The following is a 26901-nucleotide window of genomic DNA, read 5'->3' on the forward strand; positions in this document are numbered from 1 at the left end:
CCCAGGGCGGGGCTTCCCTCTCTGCCTCAGCTTTCCCGAGACTGCTGGGAGCTGGGCTGCGCCAGGGGCTCCCCACCTGGGTGGGCTTCAAGGAACTGCTGCGAGCTGTGGAGCGAGGGCTCCGCTTTTCCAGCTCCATCTCCACGGAGATCTGAGCCATTCGCTCCGCCGAAGAAAAAGGCAGCTGGAACCCTGGGCCCACGCAGCTGTCCTGATCGCCCGGGGCAGAGCGACCCCAAGTCGGGCGAGCAGCCTGCGGACGGGGTCCAGAAATGGAACCGGGACCCTCGTTCTCGGTCCTTTCAGCCTCCTCACTCCTCAGGCAGATTCCTTCCCGGTCCCGTTCCCCCGCCCCCGACATTTTAAACTGGGTCACGTTTTTACTTTAACACGTTCAGTTGTATCGTGTAAAGAGCCGCCGCAAAGTTAGAAGGCATAAGTGTGACTTAATTCCACCACTGACCTACCTTTCCAACTAGCAAAAGTCCCCGGGCCGCAGTTTTCCCATCTAAAGACGGAGCCAGTGGCTGTCCTTGTGGTGAAGACGCAGTGAAACACTGTGCGGAGGGGAATATTTTTGCGGTGGCTGTAAAGAAAGAAAAATTCTAAATAATATCACCTATGTGAAAAATAAAGCAGAACTGAGAGAAAAAGAGCAGCGCGGTGGTTGCTAGGGGCTGGAAGTGGGAGAAATGGGGAAGATGTGGGTCAAAGGGTACAAAGTTGAGTAAGTTCTGGGGATCTAGTGTGCAGCTTGGTAACTGTAGTTAATGACACTACAGTTTACTTGAAATTTGCCGAGATTGAAACAAGTGTTCTCAGCGCACAAATGCGAGGTGATGGAAATGTTAATTTGCTTTATGGTGGCAATCATTTCATAATGTATATCAAAACATCACATTGTACACCTTAGATTATACAGTATTCTTATTTACTTCAGTAAAGCTGGAAAAACAAAATAGCTGTAAAGAGTGGTGCTGAAGTAAGGTATATTTAACAAATATATACTGTGTAATTGGCACTGTAATAAATGGTTAAGAAGTAATTATTTGATTCTCTTAATTTAATTGAAGTAGGCATACTATTTTTATCTTCTCTTTATAGGCAAGAAGACTGAGGCACAGAAAGATTGTCACACAGCCAGTAAGGTGTTGATGCCCTCCAAGGCTCATGCGCGTCAGTGTTCGTGAACAGTAGTAGACCCTTGCCTGCTTTGATCATCTCATCTGTGGGATCAAGTAATTCTGGGGGCCTGAGCCAGGACAAAGGAATGGAAGGAAGGAGAAAGGGAAAGGAGAAAATCAAAGGTGGTGGGGGAAGAAAGACTGCTGCTAATTACCATCTCAGACATCTTCCTTGAAACCACCTTCGGAAACTACTCTGCCAGTCTAAGTGCTACCTTCAGCATTGCTTATTTAGTAGTCATTTCGTTTTTTTTTTTGTTTTTTTTTTCTGAGACGGAGCCTCGCTCTGTCGCCCAGGCTGGAGTGCAGTGGCACGATCTCGGTTCATTGCAAGCTCCGCCTCCCGGGTTCATGCCATTCTCCTGCCTCAGCCTCCCGAGTAGCTGGGGCTACAGGCGCCCGCCACCACGCCCGGCTAATTTTTTGTATTTTTAGTGGAGGCGGAGTTTCACCGTGTTAGCCAAGATGGTCTCCATCTCCTGACCTCGTAATCCGCCCGCCTCGGCCTCCCAAAGTGCTGGGATTATAGACGTGAGCCACCCCACCCGGCCGTCATTTCGTTTTTTAAAAACATCTTATTACACAGAATTAGATATGCCACTGGCTGAATCATGCTTTATGAAACATAATTACATGCAGCCCAAACCTAATGTGGTTTGCATTTTCTGATCTTTTCCTTAGACACAGTCATTGAAATTAATGAGGAGGAACCTAGTAGTCTTAGTGAAGTAAACCTTATGCATTATTAAGAATCTCTCATCCCTGTTTATTGAGGAGCCATTGGTAGACTGATATTGTAGAAAATAAAGAGAGGCTTCAACCCGTTGGAGAGGGAGTATAGGAAATCAGCTGTCTCTTTTAGTGCTGCTTTATGGAAGTGTTTGGGAGAAAAAAAATAACAGATACTTGACTGTTATAACTTGCTAACTATAGTAAAGATCCCTAGAAGAACTTAGGTGGTTTCCACTGGATTAAAAAACAACCTTATTTCTCTGCTTTCCCCCAAATCCCCACATAACAACAAAAACCTAACTTGTGAAAGATCTTAAGCTCTTACAGTTTTTAAGTAGAACTTGGATTTTCAGATATTTTTTAAGTTTGTAAAGCTGTTTCTTCTGACAATAATAGAGATAAGTAGAGCATTCATACTCAAATTCTTGTTGGTTTGGAATTTCAAGCAAGGATGTGAAGACAGAAGCACTCTACGAGCACTGGAAGTATCTGGGATACTTGTGCCTGCTTATTGTTTTTGTTTTTTTTAGGTTTCTTTCAAAATGAAGATTTACGCAGTGATTGTAGCTGTCTTGATAAGCCAGGTTCTAGTTTACAAAGTTTTATTCCAGAAGGAAAAAAGCCACTTCACCTAGAAATTTTCTAAACAAATCAACTTTTGCTCTGTGAGTAATCCAGGGCCTATCAAGACTACATTTTAGGTGAGTAGGTTCTTTTTTTTGTTTCTTTTCTGCTATGTTTTTTTTTTTTTGTTTTTTGTTTTTTTTTTTTTTTTTTTTTTTTGGTGATAGAGGCTTGCTCTGTCACCGAGGCTGGAGGGCAGTGGCATGATCTTGGCTGACTGCAACCTCTGCTTCTTGGTTCAAGCCATCCTCCCACCTCAGCCTCTTGAGCAGCTGGGACTACAGGCATGCACCACTATACCTGGCTAATTTTTGTATTTTTTCTAGAGAGAGGGTTTTGCCATGTTGCCCAGGCTGGTCTCAAACTCCTGAGCTCTAGTGATCTGCCCACCTCGGCCTCCCAAAGTGCTGAGATTACAGGCGTGAGCCACCGTGCCTGGCCTTTTTTGCTCCTTTTATCTTTTTAGTTTATAAGTAGATTGCCTATCTCAGTCCCTCAGATTGCCAGTTGTTGGTTCTGAGAAAATGGATTGAAGTGGATTTATTAACTTCCCTCTGCTTTATGCATTCTCACTTCTTCCTGTGTTTAATTTGTCTGTAGCTGACTGCATGGCCTCTGAGGCACGGGAATTCACAGCTGAGTTCTTGGAGAAGGTCCTTGAGCCATCTGGATGGCAGGCAGTCTGGCACATAATGTGCTCAAGGTGCTGCTTGAGGTAAAGTTAATTTTGTGTTAAGACATTTGTCTCAAGCTATAAGCACTTTACTTCAGACTCTTAGAGCCAAAGTGCTTATTTTTAATTAAAGTTTATGAGCTGATTGAAATAGCATGTTTTTCACATCTAATTGCCATGGTGTAGGAAGTGTTCCACAAATTTTAAAGGCAACTGAGGAGGAGCTACCAGGGAATTAAAGTGGCTTAAGTTTCAGTGTCCTTTGACAAGGGGAACTGGATTATAAACCTATGAAGTGGAGGAAGTATTTGAGATCGTTTAAAAAATGAGGAGGCCTAATTATGAAGTCAACAGTTTCCATTAATTTTTTACCTTCTTAGTTGTAGCCCATTAAGTAGCTCAAACCAAAGAGGCATTTTAAAACTATCCCATTTTTGCTAGTAAATTTGTAGATATGTGGTTAATCTCTTGATAATGTGTCTCATTGCAGAAAGTAAAAACAATCTTATTTTTCAACTGACTGGGCCTTTTACATTAAATTTGCACTCCAATTACAGCGTGAATTTTTCTCAGTGTTTGTTAACTGAACCACAAAAAGTCCTGTTAAGCTAAAATGTTAAACCAGGGAGTGTGAATACAAGTTGTTGTTGCAGCTCCTTTAGAAAATGGCATTGCATACTGCAGTGATTATGAACGAGGCAGTGGGTTGCAGCTGTTCCTTGTGAGTTTTTAAGTGTTGGATTATGCTGATATCTTCAGTTGAAGTTCAGGCCTTTTCATTGGGTTATGATAGTGCCCACCCCTCCTGCCCCCATCACTTCTCTAAAAGCAGTCAAAGTCATTGTTTTAAAAGAGAAGTGTGCAGTTTCTCTGCTTAAAACTACTAATGCATTGCATTTACTAAGGGCCCCGTGTTGGCTTTATGGCTTCTCATTGTGCTGGAGAACATGTAAAATCCAAGCGCCTGATGCTCTATATGTCCTGGTCTTTTTGCCTTTCTCTCCCACCTCATCTCTTACTATTTCTGCCCCGCTCCCAGTTTCCTCCCTTTGGCTCTAGCAAGAAGGACTACCTTTCTGCTCTTTCAGTGGCCAAGCCTATCTCTGCCACAGGTCTTTTGTGTCTTCCCTGCTCTTTGGATGGCTGCTTCCTTTTCATTCTCAGCTCAGAGGTGACTTACCCTGGCCATCCCAGCAAAACCAGATCACCACCCCTGCTAGTTACTCTCTGTCACCTACTCATCACTATCTTGTTTATTTACCCCCTTGATTACAATGTAAGTTCCATGAGGCTAAAAGTCAGGCCTTTCTTGTTTATCTTTTATGGAAGGATAGACTTCCATAATGGAAGAAGAATCCCTGCCCCTATTGCATGCTTACAAAGAATCAGGCTGTCATTATTGTTTTATACATGGAACTTAATTTTGATTTCCACATGTTAAGTCACATTATTTTACATTTTAGGCCACAGATGTGAACATTTCAGCCTTGAAGGCAGTGGTACAGCTTGCTGAGCCATACTTCTGTGAATCTTGAGGGAGCACTTTCACCTTGGAGTGTATGAAAGAGCTTCTCGAGCTGAAGCAACATCAGTTGCCCCTGCAGGAGCTGGGTGGTGTTTGATGATTCTGGAGTGTTTGACCAGGCAGCACTTGCAAATGAGCATGCCAGGTAGGAAGGTAAGCTGATAAAAATAACTTTGTGGCCAGAAACTTTGGATGAATTGAAGTAATTCTGTTCTGTGTTAGACCCAGCTTTAAAATTCAAACTATAAACTTGATCATGGCAGTATTTTAAAATATTCAATGATAGGATAATCTTTTTTAAATTAAAAAAAGTTTTAAATCATTTGGGATAATTTCAAACTCACAGAAAAGTTAACAAAAATAGTACAGTACAAAGCATTCCTGTTTGTCTTTTACCTAGTATCCCCAAATGTTAACAAAAGGTAGAGGATTCTTAATTTGGTTTGTGTATATTTAGAAACTGACTTAAAAAAGTTATAGATGCTAAGGCTTATGGTTGGTATATTTGAGTCTAAAAGGACAGAAAGAGGAAAGGAAAGAAAGCGAAGAAGTTTGTATACCATGATGATGATGTACGCACTGATTAAACTAATACACATTTTCTTCATGGAGGTATCTGGTTAGAGAAGGTGTTTTCTGAGGCTGCTTCCTGGATCCCTAGGGGTTGTGTTCCTGCCATTCAGCCTTTTTGGCAGTTATTTCCACTTGTGCAAGCAGACCCTTTGTCCCTTATGTGAGAAAGAAAGCCCACACCTGGAATCATATTAATAGGTATGATTTAAAATTTTTTTCATCAGATAAATCTTCTATCAGATAGTACCTGATACAGATAGTTCTTTTGGATTTTCTATATATAAGTATATTCACTGAAGAAGGCTACTTTTAGCCATGTAAAAATGGACTTATATTCCTCTAGTAACTGGAAGACTGGCTAATGCAATGATCATAATGTTAATAATGTTGCTTGGTGTTTTGTAGTTTTGAAAGTACTTTCCTGTTTCTATACCATTAGTCAGTTAACTTGGTTTTGCCAAGCTTAAATACTTGATAAAGAAGCAGAGTGCCTCAGATGCCACTTCTGACATCTTATGGACAATCTCTAATTGCATGCAAGAACATTTAACCCTGGGTGTTCAGTATTAAGCCAAGCAATATAAATCTAAAGAACTGGTTTCTGTCCAGGACCAAAATAACTCCCTTATGTTTCTCTTGCTTTAAAATAGTCTGTCAGTCCAAGCATTTGAAGGTGAAGGGATAATTGATGAGTTTAGGAAATTAGGAGAGAGGGTGCCAATCTCTGTGGGTATAGAAGTTGGTAGAAAAACAAGTACCTGGAACTGGTAAGAGTTCCTGTTAAGGAAGAGGAGGCTGATTACATTTACTCTCCATGTTGAGAACTCAGATTCTGGTCAGTGCCTAGAGAAGGTCAAATTATGAGGGTTTTCATTTGCCCATGGATTAATAAGTGTGAAGTGCTGGGTTCTCAGTTGAGGGTGGGGTATGACTGGTGCACAAAACCAACACCCTCGTCAGGGAGCTGCCAGTCTAAAGGTGGGAGGTGAAGCTTTATGGAATAGTCACATAAGGATGCAGATGCGATTGGAGGCGGCCGTGAGCACCATGAAGAATTGCAGAGTGTCCTAAGACTGGGTCAGGTTGCTGTTCTGTGCCTATTTCCTGAGGAAAGGACATTCGAATTTGGGTCTAAAAGGTGAAAGGAGTAGCAGGTGAAAGGGGTGGCAGAGATGGAGGAACAGGTTCAGGAACTCAGTGGGTTTAAGGAGCTGCAAGGTCATTGTGGCCAGAACACAGTGCTGGGAGAGACCTAGGAAGCCAGGGTAGAGAGGTTGGCAGGGCTCAGATGGTGTAGGGCTCTGTCAACCAGTGAATCGTTTTGTAAGAGCATGAAAAGCCATTGAGGGGTTTCTATTTTGGGGTCAGTATGACTTGCTTTGTGTTTTAAAAGGTTCATTCTGGCTGCTGTGTGGAAAACAAATGGAGGGAGATGGAATAGGGAGGTGGGGATACGGAGGGATCTAGAGTGGGAATATGGAGGGGTCTAGAGTGGGGATATGGAGAGATCTAGAGTGGTGGATATGGAGGGGTCTAGAGTCAGGATACAGAGAGCTCTAGAGTGGGGGATATGGAGGGGTCTAGAGTGGGAATATGGAGGGGTCTAGAGTGGGGATATGGAGGGGTCTAGAGTGGGGATATGGAGGGGTTTAGAGTGGGGATATGGAGGGGTCTAGTGTGAGGATATGGAGGGGTCTAGTGTGGGGATATGGAGGGGTCTAGAGTGGGGATATGGAGGGGTCTAGAGTGGATGTATGGAGGGAGGTGTGGGGGATATGGAGAGGTCCAGAGTGGGGATATGGAGAGGTCTAAAATGGGGATATGGAGAGGTCTAGAATGGGGACACGGAGGGTGTCTGGAGTAGGGATATGGAGGGGTCTAGAGTGGGGATGAAGGCTTATTGAGAAAGTAGAATAGATGGGCCTTGGTCATCGAGTGGTTATGGGGGATGAGACATGAGTGGATGTGGAAGTCAAGGCTGGTATCCATGTTTCTGGCTTAAAGGAATAAAGACTGGGGAGGTGCAGATGTGAATGAGATGTGTAAGTGCCTGGCATGGTACTGGTGAGGAGGATATCTGAGCTGAGTCATGGGATGTAATTACAGGCTTACTAGGTGGAGAAGGAAGACACTTCCGGCAGCCTGACCAGCATGTTACATGGAGGTTTGAAAGAGCTTGTGAAATTGAGAGTTTACCCACAAGGGCTCTGAGGCAAGAGAGGTAATTGGAGTTAAATTATGAATCCATGTTATATTACCACGTTTATGACTTCATTTTGAGGGCAGCAAAGACCTGGCAGAGGTTTTTTTGAATTGAGTAAAGACATGCTTAGATTCATTAAAAAAAAATTAAAATAGACTCTAGAGAGTGAAGAGACTGACAGCCCAGTCCATAAGAATTAAAAGATGGCTGGCTTCATTTTTAGTGCTCCTTTCTTTTCACACAGAACTTTTTGAAAGAGTTTAATATAGTTACAGACAGACAGTCTGTACTTCTTGGCATCCCAGTAGCACTTCCACTCTGACTTCACCATGAAAATTGTGCTCAAGATTACCAAGGACTTCTATGTTCTCAAATCCAGTTGACACTTCTCTGATCTCATCCTGCTTGACCTCTTGACTGTATTCTAGGTATTTGATCATTTCTATCTTTTTATTTTTTTATTTTTAATTTTTGTGGGTACATAGTAGGTTTATATATTTATGGGTTACATGAGATGTTTTAGACACAGGCATGCAGTGTGAAATAATCACATCATGGGGAATGATGTATCCTTCCTTCAAGTGCTTATCCTTTGTGTTATAAACAGTCCAATTAGACTCTTTTTGTTCTTTTAAAATGTACAATTATGTTATTATTGACTATAGTCACTCTGTTATACTGTCAACTAATAGGTTCTATTCATTCTTTCTAATTAACCATCCCCACATTCCCCTCATCCCCCCACTACCCTTTTAGCCTGTAGTAACCATCCTTTTACTCTCTCTCTCCATAAGCTCATTTGTTTTGATTATTAGATCCCACAAATAAGTGAGAACATGCAATGTTTGTGTTTCTGTGCCTGGCTTATTTCACTTAACATAATGATCTCCAGTTTCATCCATGTTGTTGCAAATGATTCATTCTTTTTTATGGCTGAATAGTATTCCATTGTGTAGAAGTCCCACATTTTCTTTATCCATTCATCTGTTGATGGACACTTAGATTGCTGCCAGATCCCAGCTATTGTAAACAGTGCTGCAAATAAACGTAGGAGTGCAGGTATCTTTTCAGTATACTGATTTTCCTTCTTTTGGATATATACCCAGGAGTGGTATTGCTGGATGATGTGGTAGCTCCATTTTTAGTTTTTTGAGGAACTTCCAAACTGTTCTCCATAGTTATTTTACTAATTTACATTCTCACCAACAGTGTAGGATGGTTCCCTTTTCTTTTTTTTTCTTTCTTATCTTTTTTTTTTTTTTTTTTTTTTGAGATGGAGTTTCGTTCCTGTTGCCCAGGCTGTAGTGCAATGGTGCGATCTCTGCTCACCACAACCTCCGCCTTCTGGGTTCAAGCGATTCTCCTGCCTCAGCCTCCTGAGTAGCTGGGATTATAGGCATGCGCCACCATGCCCAGCTAATTTTGTATTTTTAGTAGAGATGGGGTTTCTCCATGTTGGTCAGGCTGTTCTCGAACTTCCAACCTCCAGTGATCTACCTGCCTTGGACTCCCAAAGTGCTGAGATTACAGGCATGAGCCACCGTGCCTGGCCTGGTTCCCTTTTCTTAACATCTTTGCCAGCATTTGTTATTGCCTGTCTTTTGGATATAAGCCATTTTAACTAGGGTGAGGTGATATCTCATTGTAGTTTTAATTTGCATTGCTCTGGTGAGCAATGATGTTGAGCACCTTTTCATATGCCTGTTTGCCATTTGTATGTCTTCTTTTGAGAAATGGCTATTCAAATCTTTTGCCCATTTTTTGATTATTAGATTTTTTCCTATAGAGTTGTTTGTAGCCCCGTGTATATTCTGGTTATTAATTTCTTGTCAGATGGGTGGTTTGCAAATATTTTCTCCCATTCCGTGGGTTGTCTCTTCACTTTGTTGATTGTATCCTTTGCTATGCAGAAGCTGTTTAACTTGATGTGATCCCATCTGTCCATTTCTGCTTTGGTCACCTGTGCTTGTAGGGTATTACTCAATAAGTTTTTGCCCAGACCAATGTTCTAAAGAAAACCCTCATGTTTTCTTGTGGTAGTTTTATAGTTTAAGGGTCTTTTTTTATAATTTAAGGTTTTAGATTTAAGTCTTCATTTTGATTTGATTTGTGTGGATAGTGAGAGATAGGAATCTAGTTTCCTTCTTCTGCATATAGATAACCAGTTTTCCCAGCACCAGTTATTGAAGAAGCTGTCTTTTTCCCAGTGTATGTCCTTGGCACCTTTGTGAAAATGAGTTCACTGTATGTGTGGGGATTTGTTTTTTGGTTCTCTATTCTTTATCATTGGTCTATGTGTCTGTTTTTATGCCAGTCCCTGCAGTTTGGTTACTATAGCTCTGTAATATAATTTTAAATTCAGGTAATGTGATTCTTCCAGTTTTGTTCTTTTTCCTTATGATAGCATTGAATCTGTAGATTGCTTTGGGTAGTATGGACATTTTAACAAAACTGTTTCTTCCATTCCATGAACATGGAATATTTGTCCTTTTTTTGGTGTTCTCTTTCTTTCATCACTGTTTTATAGTTTTCATTATAATCTTTCACTTCTTTGGGTAGTTCCTAGGTATTTAATTTTATGTGTAACTATTTCAAATGGGGTTAATTTTTTTCAGATTGTTCACTGTTGGCATATAAAAATGCTACTGATTTTTATATATTGATTTTGTATTCTGTGGCTTGACTGAATTCATCACTTCTAGTAGTTTTTGGGTGGAGTCTTTAGGTTATTTTGAAATATAAGATCATATCATCTGCAAACAAGGATAATTTGACTTCTTCCATTCCAATTTGGATGCCCTTTATATCCTTCTCTTGTCTGATTGCTGTAGCTAGGACTTATAGTACTGTGGTGAATAACAGTGGTGAAAGTGGGCATCCTTGTGTTCCAAATCTTAGAGGAAAGACTTTCAGTTCTCCACATTCAGTATGATAAGAGCTATGGGTCTGCTGTATATGGCTTTTATTATGTTGAGATATGTTCCTTCTATACCCAGCTTTTTGAGAGTTTTTATCATGAAGGGATGTTGAATTTTGTGAAATGCCTTTTCAGCATCAATTGAAATGATCATATGGTTTTTATCCTTCATTCTGTTGGTATGATATGTCACATTGATTTGTGTATGTTGAACCATCCTTGCATTGTGGGGATAAATTGCATTTTGTCATGATGAATGATCTAATATATTAGCGAATTTGGTTTGGTAATGTTGAGAATTTTTCAATCAATATTCATCAGAGATATTGGCCTGTAGTTTTCTTTCTTTTTTTTCTTTTCTTTTCTTTTTTTTTTTTTGATGTGTCTTTGTCTGATTTTGATATCAGGGTAATATTGGTCTTGTAGAATGAGTTTGGAAGTATTCCCTCCTCATCTATTTTTTGGAATAGTTTGAGGAGGATTGGTAGAACTCAACAGTGAAGCCATCAGTCCCGAGCTTTTCTTTACTGGGAGACTTTTTATTATAGCTTCAATATTGTTACTTGTTATTGGTCCATTCAGGTTTTAGATTTCTTCCTGATTGAATCTTGATTGGTTGTATATATCTAAGAATTTGTCCATTTCTTCCGCATTTTCTGATTTATTGGTATATAGTTGCCTATACTATCCACCAGTGATACTAGGAATCAAATTCTTTGAATTTCTGTGATATCAGTTGTAATATCTCCTTTTTCATTTTTGATTTTATTTATTCGTATCTTTTTTTTTTTTTAGTTTGGCTATGTCAATTTTGTGTAACTTTTTAAAAAACAACCTTTTGTTTCATTGATGTTTTGTATTTTCATTTCAGTTTTATGTCTGTGCTGATCTTTATTATTTATTTTCTTCTAATTTTGGGTTTGGTTTGCTCTTGCTTTTCTAGTTCTTTAAGATGCATTGTTAGATTATTTATATGGAGTTCTTCCTCTTTTTGATGTAGGCACTTATAGCTATAAACTTTCCTTTGAGTACTGCTTTTACTGTATCCCATAGGTTTTGCTATACTGTATTTCCATTATGATTTGTTTCAAGAAATTGTTCAATTTTCTTCTTAATTTCTTCATTAACTCACTGGTCATTTAGGTGCATATTTTTAAATTTCCATGTATTTGCATAGTTTCCAAAATTTCTCTTGTTACTGATTTCTAGTTTTATTCTATTGTGGTCAGAGAAGATGCTTGATAATATCTTAGTTTTTTTTGAATGTTTGAAGATTTGTTTTGATACCTAACATATAACCTATCCTTAAGAAGGATTTGAATAAACTTGCAACCTCCATTTCTTTCCCTACCTGTGCTTTAAGACCAATAACTCTTAGAATTACCCTTTTGAAGCTATTTTCTACATCCTGTAGATATGCTTCATTGTTTATTCTTTCTTCTCCTCTGACTGTGTATTTTCAAATAGCTTGTATTCAAGCTCACTATTCTTTCTTCTGCTTGATCAATTCTGGTATTAATGGACTCTGTTGCATTCTTCAGTATGCCAATTGCATTTTTCAGCTCCATAATTTCTGCTCAATTCTTTTTAATTATTTCAGTCTCTTTGTTAAATTTATTTGATAGAATTCTGCATTTCTTTTCTGTGTTGCCTTGAGTTTTCTCCAAGCAGCTATTTTGAATTCTCTGTCTGAAAGGTCATGTATCGCTGTTTTTTCCAGGAAGAGCCCTGGTGCCTTATTTAGTTCATCTGGTGAGGTATTTTTTTCCTGGAGTGTCTTGATTCTTGTAGGTGTTCATCTGTGTCTGGGCTTTGAAGAGTTAGGTACTTAATTGTAGTCTTCATTTTCTAGGTTTGTTTGTACTCGTCTTTCTTGGGAAGGCTTTCCAGATATTTGAAGAGACTTGAGTGTTGTGATTTAAGCTATACCTGCTTTAGGGGGTACTCCAAGTCCAGTGACACTATGGTTCTTGAAGACTCATAGAGGTACTGCCTTTATGGTCTTGGGCAAGATCAGGGAGAATTCTCTGGATTACCAGGCAGAGACTCTTGTTCTCTTCCCTTACTTTCTCCCAAGCAGAGTTTCTCTTCTGAGTCACCTAAAGTTGGGGGTGGAGTGACACAACCACCCCTGTGGCCACCACCACTGTGACCGCACTGGTTCAGACCTGAAGCCAGCACAGCACTGAGTCTCACCCAAGGCCTACTGTAACCACATCCTGGCTACTGCCTATGTTTGCTCAAGAATCTGGGGCTTAACAATCAGCAAGTGACGAAGCCAGCCAGGCCTGTGTCCTTCCCTTCAGGGTGATGAGGTCCCCCAGGCTCCAGATAGATCCAGAGGTGTCGTCCTGAAGTCAGGGACTAGAGTCAAAGCCTTAGATGTCTACCTGGTGTTCTGTTGTACTGTGGCGGAGCTGACACTCAAACCACAAGGTGCAGTCCTTCCCACTCTTCTGTCCGCTTTCCAAAAGCAGAGGAGCCTCACCCCATAGCTACCACCATCCCAGGCCACAAAGACTACTGCCAGGCTATTGCTGATGTTCCCGTAAGGCCCCAGGTCTCTCGACTCAGTTGGTGGTGAATGCTGCCTAGCCTGGGACTTACCCTTCAGGGCAGTGGGCTTCCCTCCCTCTGACCCAGGACGGGTCCAGAAATGCCATCCAAGAATCAAGTCCCAGAATTAGGGACACTAATAGCCTGCTGGGTACTCTACCCCGCTGTGGCTGTGCTAGTACCTAAGGTGCAAGACGAAGTCCCCTTTACTTTTCCCTCTGCTTTTCTCAAGCTGAGAGTCTTGGCCTGTGGCCCACCACAGCTGGGAATGTGCTGAGTCTCCCCTGAAGCCAGCAAGTCTCAGTGGCTCACCAAGGCCCTTGACGTAGTACCTGGGTATCGCTGCTGGTTATTCAGGGTCCAAGGGGTCTTCAGTTGGCAGGCGATGAATGCTGGCAGGACTGGGTCCTTTCCTTCAAAGCAGTGGGTTCCTTGTAACTGAGGATGTGTCTAGAAATGTCATTGGGGGTTGGGAGTTAGGGCCTGGAATGCGGGGTGGGGAAGCCTCACAACTCTGGCTGGTGACCTATCCTGCTGTGGCTGAGCTGGTATCCAAGAGGGAAGATGAAGACCTCCCCACTCTTCCCCTTCCTCTTAAGTGAAGGGAAGGGGTCTCCTTTAGAGCTGTGAGCTGTGCAGTCTGGGTTTAGGGGAGGGGTGATGCCAGCACTCCCGTAGACACCACAGCTGATGTCTCAGTAGGTTGTGTGCCCCCACCAAGTCCACTGTGTCTCTGGGCCCAGTTCAGCCCTAGGACTCACCTAAGAGTCGCAGTCCTTGTGGCCTAGTCTGCCTGTCAAGTTTACTTAGAGACACAAAGAGCTTTAGCCCTCAGTGGCAAGGTTTGCAGGATCTCAAGTTTGGACTGCTGGGATGAGTGATTCCGCTCTGGCTGGGGCTGGTCTAAATGCCACCTCCACAGGTGAGCGTCAGCTGAGTTTGGTCTAATTTTCCTTTCTGCTGTAGCAGGACAGCTCAGTTTAATGCCTCACAATTGCAGTGCTCTCCCTCCTCCAGCGCCCAGATATGCTCTCTGTACCACACAGGATGGTGGGTGAGGGGTGGCATTGGCGATTCAAGACTGTTTTTCCTATCTCTTCCATGCCTCTTTTCAGTGATATGAAGTTAAAACCAGGTGCTATACGTGCTGACGTGATTTTTAATTCTTACCAAGTTGTTTTTCTGTGTGGAAAGTTGTTAAATTGGTGTCCTTGCACGGAGGATGATCAGAGGAGCCTTCTTTTCCACTACCTTGCTCCGCCTCCTCCATTCCCATCTTAACACACTCTCCTCTGCTTCTGTGACAGCACTGTTCATTTGGTGTCTCACTGGCTTGGTTTTCTAGTCATCTTGCCTAGCTCTTCTCTCATGCTCTAACTTTTTAGAGTGTCCGAGTTACCAAGGGATCAATCCTATTACTCTTCTTTTTCTAATCTACTCTACCTTGGAAGCACATTATAATAACTTGGGGATTTTCCTTATAGACATATCCAACCACTACACGGAGAAGGAATGATAGAATATCCATATTTTGTAACCACTAATAAAGGTTTTAGGCAGTGATCCTCAATGACTGCTATAATCTTTGGGTGAAAAACTAATAGAGAACTTTGTAGTGGATGAATCAGGCTGACAACACCTGCATCCATTGATCAGTCTTAACCTCACAAAAAGAGATGGCTAGGCGTTATAGAAGGCTTCACTTACTGTTGTAGACAGGTTCTTGGAAACTTCAACTTTAAGCAAAATTACAAAACCAATGTTACCATAGGCTAATAGATATAAACAAAAGTTAAAGTTCCTATGGCCTATTTCTGGTCACAAAAACATCACCAAACTTATAAATAAAGACCGAAAACAATTTTAATCTTGAACCTTGATGTAAATGTGAATCCTGTATACATGTAAGAAAGATTAATAAAAACAAAATAATTATTTACCCAATTTTTGGTGAATCAGTGAGTCACGGCAGTCATGGCGGTGGTTGGTCAAATTGAGGAATAAATGTCGGCAAAGTAAAAATTATAAGGAGTACCCTTACCACCACGTGGTTCAAACCAGTCACAAACTTGATGGACTCGCTGAGCAATTTCGTACTGCATTGTTGTGCATTTGTATGATTATTGTCTAATTTAAGATTTTTTATTTGACAGTAATTCATATTCATTCTTTCATTTTCCAACCTGCTTATTCCAGTTCAGGGATGCAGGTGGCCAAAACTTATCACGGCAGCTTAGGGTGCAAGATAGGAACCAGCATGAGACACAATGCCATTTCAATCCAGGGCGCACTCACACCCACACTCAGACTGGGACGATGTCGACACACCAGTTCAGCTAGCATGCACATCTTTATGATGTGGGAAGCCAGGGTACCTGTAGAAAACCCATGCAGACATGGAAAAAACATGAAAACTCCACACAGACTGTGACTATGGCCAGGAATTGATGTTTATTCCCTTATATAGTGAAAGGCATTGAATGAAAGGCTGACATTAGAGGACTTGCTGTATGTGCTTCCCTATGCAAGTACATCATACCTCACTTGAAGTATTCCTGCCAAAAAATCTTTCCTGAAGCCCATCAAGCTCTAGATCTTACTATCAGTTTACTAGAAAGAAAAGAAGCAGAAAAACATGTCAAATGACCCCATGGATAAGTAATCAACAAAATTCAGTGTGTGGGAAACTATTAAATAAATTACAAGAGTAAAAAGAGCAGGGGGTAATGTATAGAATAAAAGTGATTTAAGAGATGCATCCATTAAGGGCCACAGCTGGCCTTGTTTGGATCCTAATTTGAACAAGTCAACTGTAAAACAACAACAGCAAAAGAGAAAATTAGGAAAATTTGAGTACTGACTGGATATTTGGTAATATTAAGAAATTAAAACTTTTTTGGCATAAAGATTTATTTTATGTGAATATTTGATATATCTGAGATTTGCTTCAAAATAAGCCAGGGTCAGGATGGTGGGAGGAGAGGAGCAGAGGGTAGGTTGGTGAGGTAGAGATGAAATAAGATTGCTCCTAAGTGGGTAATTAATGAAGTTGGCTGATGGATACATGATATTCATGATACTATTTTATCTGTTGTATGCTTAGAATTTTTTGTAATAAAAATTTGTTAAAGTACTTAGAGAGCTTTAAGAAACATGTGGATGCCAACCCTCTTCCCTCCACAGATACCTGATTTATTGGTCTGGGATAGGGAATCAATTTTTTAAAGTGTCCCGGGGGGCTCTAATGTGCAACCAGGGTTGAGAACTGCTGCTTTATATTATGTCCCTAGATGATCTCATTTACTACTTTAAAACTATTAATATGCTGACACCTCCCAGATTTGTGTCTCTAGCCCTGACCTTTCCCTGGATCTCTGAGCTTGTATATTCCTCTGCACACTTGACATCATTACTGGGAGGTCAGATAGGCACCTTAACCTGAACATGGCAAAGACACAACTCTTCATTTTCAACCCCAAACCTGTTTCTCTCCCAGTGTTTTCTATCTCAACAAATGGAACTACTATCTGCCCAGTTACAGATGGTCAATAAATACTACTTCTGATAAAAAGAAAGTTTTAAAAAAATGAATGTTGTAGAAAAACCCCTCTAGCTGATCCAAAGAAGGTCTTTATCTTGTGTGACTCAACTGATAACCATAGCAAATATGCAGCATTCTCTGAGATATGAGAATTGCTTTGATTTATTCTTTAGCTCTCATCCCTCCAGAATCCTAACATTTGGAGGCAGTGATTAAATTTGAATGATATTAAGTTATTTTTCAGGTTTTTCTACTAAAACATTTGGAAGAGTTGGGATGAAGAAAAGGATGATGCATATGATTGTTTTGTCAGATGTGTTGCACCTCAATTGAGATTGTGTTTATTACTGACCTTGTACATATTGAAAAAGTAGTTACCATGGCTTAATTTTACCTTTGTGAGACACACACACATGCACATGCGCGCGCGCGCACACACACACACACACGCACGCACACATTCTTACTCCAAGGGCCTATAGACAGAAATAGACCAATATACAAATAGTGCAACCCCTTTTCAAGTTATTAAATGAAACGAACAAGTGCAGAGAGACCTGCTTTTACTATTTATAAACTGAGTCTAAAATCAGGAGGTTTGTGAACATCTATTCAATGACAATTGTTTGAAGTATATGGCTTTACTCTAAGTTCCTATGGTAAAACATACTAGGTTAAACTAACAGATGAATCCAAAATACCTGAACACAGTCTTCTAATTTATCATATTTTGACAAAGAAAAGCCCTTCCATACAAAAATACCAAAATTAATCATGCAACCTAAATTAAGTAGTTGTTTTATGCTGATCTTGTTACTTGCGACACTTATCTTTCCACTAGATGGTGCCCTAAGACCAGTAATTTTCTCCTGTATTTCTGAGTAGTAAATAGGTAATGCTGCAATAAAATTAGAACTCACACTAAAAAAAATTGTAGAAGGTAATTTGTTTTTCCTATGTGAAAGAAGATTTGACTATATAAGACAAGGCCTCCACATTTTCATGCAGTTTGATTTGATTTAGTAAGTTTCTTTTGGTTTAAATAGTAAATAATAACAAAATTTTTTAAAAAATGAAAATCTGGTTAATGGTTCTACCTGGTTTACAATTATGTATGTCTGATTTCAGCTTTCATAAGTTGACTGTGATTTCTATCTTTCTAATTTTTCCATTGGGCATTTCCTGTTTTTCTATAGTGTGTTCAGTGCAATCCCAGAACATCAAAAAGCTTGAATATATTCTAGGTTTGATACACTTGCTCTTAAAGAGCAGTGATTGGTTTTGATTGAAGTGGAATGTAATGGTAGGTGAATATAATGCATATCTGGAAAATTCGATCTGTATGTGGACAAAAAAAATTGTATTCTGATTTGAAAGCCTTGCATGTGTGAACAAGTAATGATCTTCATACATGCCTTGTACATCACTGGCAGATGGGACAGCATAAGGGGGGAATTGTTTTTAGTTACGGAGAAGAAACTGTGGCACTTGATGGAGAGACTGGAATGTTATCAAATGTAGGCAGACTCTAAAAAGGTTCCTGGGCTAAGATAGAAGTAGAGCCATCAGCAGGCAAGATCAAATCACTCTCTTGATTTTGCACCGTGTGGCAAACATTTTTCCTTTCTAATTCAAAACACACTGCTTCAGAACTTCGGGGTCTGAAGATGATGTTGGTTCACTGGTTCTAGACTATAAAGTATCAATCTAATGAGAAGAAATAAGCTAACTTGCATGGATATTGGAAATGCTAAGAAACTTATTTTAAAATTTTAGTCTTAATCTTCACAGCTTAATAGACTAGTGGTTTGGCTCGTAATTTCTTATTTGCAAGGTAGATTTCTAGAATATCTTTAAATGAGTGTGGATAATCAAAGTAGACAAAATCCTTACTTTTTCAAGCTTTACCCAATCTATTTACTTGGAAAAGCAAGAAAATAAAATCTTCTGTTCATTTTAAATATTGAGTGTTCACCATAATTTGATACAAATTAGGGTTTTGTTCTGCTTTTTCCCCCCCATCTTCTTAAGAGCATGACTAAGTTAAAAAAAAAATAATCTAAGACAATAGTTCTCAACCTTGGCTACACATTACATCCCTAGGGAACTTTAAAAAATAGCTCTCCACTTTCAGAGACCAGTTTTTATTGCTCTGGATGTTGGCCTGAACATCTGTATTTTTGAAAGATCCTAGGTGATTCTAATATTCATCAGAATTGAGAAGCTCTAACCTAAGGCGCAGCTAGTTGATATACGTTTAACTGAAAAATAAAGCAATTATTTTAAAACTACAGATAATGGCAATATTTTATTTTGTTGTTAAACCCATTAGTTTAATATCTATTGACTGTACATTTATAAATTATTTTATTTCATTGAGACATACTTTTTGTTCTGTCATTATATTGAGAATTTATGTAAATGAATAAATTTCAAGTGCCAGTGAGGTTGTCCAGTACAAGGTTATTTTGTGTTAATCATTCTGTAATAATGACAGCATTTGTTTCCCCTCAGAATCTTAAAGGTTTATTTTTTTGAAATCCCCTGATCTTTCTCAGGGAATATTCAACATAATTTTGTGCCTATATAGTGCTTTAAATGCAAGGAAGGACTAGACAATTTGAGTCATTTCTAATTTTTGATCCTATAAATATGGTAATCTTTTAAAACATTTTTAAATCACATTCAGATCTCTGAAAAACACGGCAGTCTTAATCACTGTGAAACAATTTACTTCCCTTTATACCCCACTCCCCTGTTGGCCCTTGCCACCCACTCCTTATTAAGATTTTGAATCTAATATATGAGAAGAAAATAATTTCTTATTAAATAATGATTACAAATTGTACAATATGAACTTTAGGTAATTCTAAAGCACAAATGTTTGGATCTAAGAAAAAACAATTCCTCAAAAGAAGAAAAATTAGTGACTTTGATGAAATGGTGTTTGAAACTTTCAACAGTTACCACTTAGAGTACTATTCAGAGAGACTTAACATGTACCTGAGTTATAAAGCACTTTTCTTAGTGGGGCTTTGAGGACTCCATGGGCTTTCTTAATGAGAAAAAATGTGTCTGAAAGGCAGTGGATTTCAGTTTGCTTTTAAACTCTCAGTCATTATGACATTCTTGAGAACTGAGTTCCTTCGGGACGTGACTACCACAATCTGTTGTCTCAATGTGAGGAGAGTTACAGCAAATTTTTTAATCTGAGAAGCAGTTTGTCAAATTGTAGCTCTGAGCAGGAAAATATCTCCATGGTTGAAGGGTTAAAACTGTATTCAGAGATTGAACAGGTGAAGCAAAAGCTAAAACTCATGGAGAATCCCTTGTTGAGATATATGTGCCTTTGTAATTCTTAGCTAGTTAGCATCTGTTCTTCCTCGCTGTCTTACTGAGAACTGATAGGTCTGTTTGGTTTCTTCATGGTATGTGTTTGGTTATCAGAATTCTAACATCTAAGCACAGGGTGTCCATCCAGTGGTCAGAATTTCCACCCATGAGATCTCCTCCACCATGATAACTGGTCTGCTGTGGACCCTACTCACGGACAGGCTTTGCCAGGTGCCTTGGGGGAAGAGATAGAAATTCAGGTAAAAGGAGAGTTTCTTGCTGCAAGTGGCTTTTTTCCTTCTGATTCACCATACGTATTCATGAATTCTACACAGAGCTTCCCAGAGATGGTTTTCTGTTAAATAGGAAGTAGTGAGAACCCTGCCTTTCATCAGCAGTAGTCACTTACCAGGCGTGCATGAGGTTCAGTCCACTACCAAAGGAGATGCTTCAGTGTGCAGTGTTGGCTCTGTTTTCAGAGTGAGACATGAAAGCACTTGGAACAATACTCGAGTTGCTTTGTGGGGTTGTATATTTGTCACTTTGCACACTGCCTATAAATACCTGAAACTGGGTAATTTATAAAGAAAAGAGGTGTAATTGGCTCACAGTTCTGCAGGTTATAAGGACACACGGCAGGGAGGCCTCAGGAAACTTACAATCATTGTGGAAGGTGCAGGGGAAGCAGGCACGCCTTAAATGGCTGGAGGAGGAGGAAGAGAGAGAATGAGGGTAGGTGCTACATACTTTTAAACAACCGGATCTCGTGAGACAGCACTGGAGGATGGCACTAAACCATTAGAAACTGTCCCCATGACCCAGTCACCTCCCACTAGGCCCCACATCCAACATTGGGGATTACAATTGAACATGAGACTTGGGTGGGGACACAGAGGGTGTATATTTGCAAATATGTTGTTGTTTTCTAGTTCTAGTTCTGTAGCGATCCATTATCTGTTATAAATGCCTGCTATGAAGGTGACACTGTTATCGTTTGTCCTGACCATTTCGTGGTACATGGCATAATGGAGTGCAGTGTTGACTCCATTGAGTTGGAAGGTGGGTGTGGAAGACACAACCAAACTCTCATGCATGACATGATTAAGTAAACAATAAATGACTGTTCTTGTCAAAGCTCCAAGAATGTGATTTCAACCTATTTGACTTCAAATGAATTATTGAATTGCCTTGAAACATTAAAGGCATTGGAAGCTTAAAAGGAGTTGACTCAGTTTTTGAGTAAGTGGACTTGTGGTTTTTTGTAGCAGTGTATATGTTGGGAAGATACTTACAGGCCTATATAGAAAAAAGACCATGAGGAAGAAGCAAACTTCACAGATTGTAGATGATTTATGGAAAGGATGTCAAATTTCTAGAATTAAAAAAAAAATTCCCAACAATATATTTTTTAATTTCAGTATTTTTTAGTTTGTTGCTTGCTCTTATCTCATAGGTATTGTGATATCTTAGTTCATGGCTGTTTTTTGTTTTAAATTTAGCTTATTTTTGTGAGAGATATGGTGAAGGGTGTTTTACTTGAAATTGGTATCAAAAATTATCTTAATTCTCTAAAAGTTTGCTGAGTGTCACAAATGCTACACTTTGTGTCTTGACACAGTATACTTTTGAAAACATTAACGTTGAAAGATTAATATTAAAATAAATATATAATAGTTAATAGATAACTATTATCTGCTTTGATATTTTTAATATCTATTAAAAATAAGTTTTCCAGTTATAATCTTTTTGTTCATTTGGAGTAATTCCTAAGTTTAGGTTACTTTATAATTGTTCGTCTTGGTCCTGTATATTTCCATAATGTGTCAAATTTAGTTGTAGCTGTTCAACTATTTACCAAAACTGCCACAAGTTAGCAATGAAGCTTGTAATGCAAAAAAATCATATATCATTTTGGGACTTGCGCAGCTGTTCACTAACTGCTTAAGCTGTGTTCTTGATCTTTATCTTGTCAAAACTTCTTAATGGAAGCAAGGCTGGGAGTTTAATTTCCTGCTGTTCACTAGTGCATCATCTCACTCCCTTTTTTGTTTTATGTTTGTTAATTTTGTTCTGTCTCCTTTCCAATACTTGATTTATAATAGATGTGTATGTGTAAGTAACACATCTGCGGGATAAATCACTGCAATAAAAACACTTTAGTTTTTGGCAGAGTAAAAATAACATTGATATTATAAATTGTATAGTAGATAAGAATTCTTAGATTGTTGAGGAAATTACAGTGTAATTGCCAGAGTGTCATAAATAACCTATCAAATTCTGACAGTTAAGTGTAAAAATGACTGTAAATTTACTAACAGAGGACATTTCTGAGAATTGAGGAATCAAATGGTATCTCCGGTGTGAATATATGGAGCACTAGCTTATGAGTAAATTAAAGCTTATCTGATAGTAATCTATAGCTAACACTTAAAACAAGAGATATATTGAATAACTACTATATGCAGGGTATTAATAGTACTTATGGTTGGGCTTCTCCTTCTTCTTTAGAAAATCTGTTCACTTTAGGTAATGGCTTTATGTTTTAAGTTGGTAAGAATACATAATTTGTGTAAAAATCTGTTTTTTCTTCAATATGCAATTCTTTTTCTATTTTTAATTTTTCTAATGGTAAAAAAAATGATTATTGTAGAAAATATTCAAAGTACAGGCAGACACATACAGAATCAGAAACAAAATTACTCACTGTTCAGTCATTTCTAGTCCACCCCGGTAGCATTCTAGTGTATGGAGTCGTCTTGCCTTGTCTAGTGCCCCCAAAGGCTTGTCTGTACCCTTCAAGTATGGATAAGTTCAGTGGCTTTGCCTGTTTGCTGCAGTTACTGCTTTCATGTACTCAAGGACTTATCATTAGACAATGAGGTCTTTCTTTCTTACAGCTTTATCTATGTGTTTGCCTTCTGTTTTATAATGAAAGTCAAGTGAGTTCTTTAGTTTTCTGATATTCCAGGTTTTTGTAAGCCCACTCAGAGGCTTGGCCTGTATTACTGATTTGATTAAGATTTATGGAGAGCTAATGGTTTTTGTTGATTAATGAAATAGACTGTTTTTTCCTGTAGCTAAACTGTCATAAGTCAGTTTGTCAGATTTTAAGTCATTCTTTCTACGAGAATATTAAAATTAGGTAATCTTGAGAACTGCTTAGTTTTATTCAAATGTAATTTATGTTAGAATCATAGAATCTCAGTTACTTAAGTTTCCTTCTACAGCACCCATGCAGTTAGAAAAAAGCTTAAGAGAGCTGAATGCTTTAAAGCCCTTTGACCCAGCTGTAGGTCCTTAGGATTATTTTTTAACTTTCATGGCACCTTTGTATGTGAATTTTGTGCTGGACTGGTCTGAGACGGCTGATAGAGTAGTCTTGCTAATATGTGGACACATTGGGAAGTTGTCATTGTTAAAAATTTGATGCCCTGGTTTAAATAGGATATGTGGGGAGATCGACTTTATTTAAATGCATCTGGGTTGACTGGTCTCATTATCATTTCAAGCCCCTTGCACTACAGAAATGTGTTCTACATTTTTGTATTTGGACATTTTCCCTCACCCACCTTAAATGTTTCTGTTCTCTTCCTTAGGATATGGTCTACCAATTGATATTGTGATAGAAAAGAGGGAAAAAGGTGACACTTCTGTGGACTGCATGAATGAGGATATTAACCTCTCAGATTTGTTCAGCATGGTGTTGTAAAAGAAATCTTAAGTAAGTATCTGACTGTTTGGTGTATTTACTTATTCTAGGCTTTGAAGGAAAACTTTACTTTCTATGGAAGATAGAATTTAATGAAATGCCACTGTTGAGTACAGGAATACCTAGTTGTATTGTGCTTCACAGATATTGAATGTTTTATACAATGAAGGTTTGTGGTAACCCTGCTTCAAGTAAGTCTACTTGGCCTCATTTTTCCAATAACTGGTGCTCACTTTATGCCTTTATGTGACATTTTGGTAATTCTCACAATATTTCAAACATTTTTATTATTATTACATTTGTTATGCTGATCTGTGACCAGTGGTCTTTGATATTACCACTGTAATTGTTTTGGGGTGACGTGAACTGCATCACCATAGAAAATGGTGAACTTAGTAAATGTTGTGTGTGTTCTGACTGTTCCAACAATCAGCCATGCTCCCTTCTCTCTCCCTCTTCTTGGGCTTCTCTATTCTGAGACAAAGCAATATTGAAAGGAGACCAACTAATAACCTTACAATGGCATCTATGTGTTCAAGTGAAAAGAAGAGTTGCATGTCTGTCATGTTAAACAAAGTCTGGAAATGATTAAGCCTAGTGAGAAAGGCATGTCAAAAGCCAAACACATGAATAAGAAAGCAAAACAGCCTTCTTACTAATATGGAGAAAGTTTTAGTGGTCAGGATACAAGATTAAATCAACTACAACATTCCCTTAAGCATAAGCCTACACAGCAAGGTCCTAACTCTTTTTAATTCTATGAAGGCTGGGAGAGTCAAGAGAGCTACAGAAGAAAAAGTTGGCTAGCAGAGGTTGGTCCATGAGGTTTAAGGAAAGAAGCCATCCCTGTAACATAAAAGTGCAAGGTGAAGCAGCAGTTTCAATTGTAGAAGCTGCAGAAAGCTATCCAGAAGAGCTAGCTGAAATCACTGATGAAGGTGGCTACACTAAACAGCAGATTTTCAGTGTAGATGAAACGGCCTTCTATTGGAAGAAGATGCATCTAGGACTTTTCATAACTAGAGAAAAGTCATTAGTTGGCTTCAAAGCTTCAAAAGACAGGCCAGCTCTCTTACTGGTGACTTTAAGTTGAATCAGTGCTCATTCACAATTCTGAAAATCTTAGGGCCCTTAAGAATTACACTATATCTATTCCGCCTGTGCTCCAGAAGTGAAACAATAAAGCCTGGGTGGTAGCAAATCCGTTTATTGCATTGTTTGCTGAATATTTCAAGCCCACTGTTGAGACGTACTGCTCAGAAAAAAAAAATCCTGCCAAAATATTATTGCTTACTGAACAATGCACCTGGTCACCTGAGAGCTCTGACGGAAATGTGCAAGGAGATTAATGTTCTTTTCGTGCTAACGCAACATCCATTCTGCAGCCCATGGATCAAGGAGTAATTTCAACTTTCAAGTCTTAATATTTAAGAAATAGACTTCATAAACTGTAGCTTCAATTGATAGTGATTTCTCTGATGGATCTGGGCAAAGTCAATTGAAAACCTTCTGGGAAGGATTCACCACTTAGATGTCATTAAGAACATTCAAGACTCATGAGAGGAGGTCAGAATGTCAACATTAACATGAGTTTGAGAGAAGTTGATTCCAACACTCCCAAACTCTTTGAGGGTCAAGACGTCAGTGGAGGAAGTAACTGCAGATGAGTGGAAATAGTAAGAGAATTAGAAGTGGAGCCTGGTGTTGAGACTGAGTTGCTACAATCTTATGACAAAACTTGAACAGGTGAGGAGTTGCTTCTTACGGATGAGCAAAGAAGATGATTTCTTGAGATGGAATCTACTCCTGGTAAAGAGAATGAATATTGTTGAAATGACAACAAAGGATTTAGAATAGTACATCAAGGTAGTTGATAAAGCAGAGGAAGGCTTTGCGATGATCAACTCCTATTTTGAAAAACATTCTTCTGTGAGTAAAATGCTATCATAACATCGCATTACATGGTACTGAGAAATCTTTTATGAAAGGAGGGGTCAATGTGGCAAACTGTTTGTCTTATTTTAAGAAATTGCCACAGCCACCCCAACCTTCAGCAACCACTATCCTGATCAGTCAGCAGCTGTCAGCGTTGAGGCAAGACCCTCCACCAGCAAAAAAGTTCATGATTTGCTGAAGGTCGGATCATCCTTAGTATGTTTTAGCAAAATAAAGTATTTTTAAATTAAGGTTTGTACTTTTTTTTTAAACATAGTGCTTTTGTACACTTAGACTACAATATTATATAAACGTAACTTTTTTGTTTTTTTTTCGAGAGAGGGTCTCGCTCTGTCAACCAGGCTGGAGAGCAGTGGTGCAGTCCTAGCTCACTACAGCCTCAGTCTCCTGGGGTCAAGTGATCCTTCCGCCTCAGCCTTTTGAGTAACTGAGACTACAGGCATGTACCACCACACCAGGCTAATATTTTTATTTCTTTCTAGAGATAGGGTCTCACTATGTAGCCAGGCTGGTCTCAAACTCCCGGGCTTAAGGAATCCTTCTGCCTTGTTCTTTCATAAAAATAACTTTTATATGCATTAAGAAACCAAAAAATTGGTGTGACTCATTCTATTGCAATATTTGCTTTATTGCAGTGGTCTGGAAACTACACTACAATATTTCCAAGGTATGCCTGTACGTGGAAGGCTGATTATTTATTTATGTACACAGCATGACAACTTACGAATCTTACCCTGAAGTGAAAAATAGTTCCGCCTGTTCTTGAAAATGTGTTAGTTTAATATTAATTTCTTCTCAGTGCAGTCATCTTTTTCTTTTAATACTTTCCAGCGTGGTGGTCTGTATTCATTGTTTTCAGTTTAGCACTGGACTGAAACTGGCTGTCTTCACATTGCAGTAGTATTTGTTTCCTAAGATCTGTGTCTTCTTTCTTGAATAAGATCTTTTTTTTCCCAAGATACTGAGCAAAGTTGCTCTCTGACATTCTTTTGTGGTAATGGAAAGTGCTTTTGCATTTCTGAGGTCAAGTCATTTTTTTTTTAAGAATGTGGCTTTTAGATTTTAGAAAATAACTCAAAATGCTCATTGTTTTGTATTTTATGAATTTCTAATTCAAGTTTAAATGGAAGCTATTAAATATTTAGACTATATCTAATGTCAGCTCCAGACTGTCCCTGATACTGGAAAAGGTACATTACTTCTTAAAGCAGTCAGCTGTATGTGTTCATCACAGGCACTCACCATAAGAAGACTCCATCAGAAAATTGTGCTGCCATGTGAAGTAGCATGAGGCACAGCACACACATCAGTAGAATTTTTAATGAAGAACTTGGATTTACACGGTGACAAGATATGATGAGCTCTTTTTGGGAAA

At 39.0% G+C, this 26901-nt stretch overlaps 1 pseudogene; it reads left to right on the top strand.

Moving 5' to 3' along the window:
- The first annotated feature begins 1154 nt into the window (after positions 1–1154).
- The window catches only part of LOC100586436, a 42593-nt pseudogene continuing 16846 nt past the window's right edge, over positions 1155–26901 (top strand).

This window comes from Nomascus leucogenys, chromosome 10 (genome assembly GCF_006542625.1).
Source record: "Nomascus leucogenys isolate Asia chromosome 10, Asia_NLE_v1, whole genome shotgun sequence".
NCBI classification, from domain to species: Eukaryota; Metazoa; Chordata; class Mammalia; order Primates; family Hylobatidae; genus Nomascus; species Nomascus leucogenys.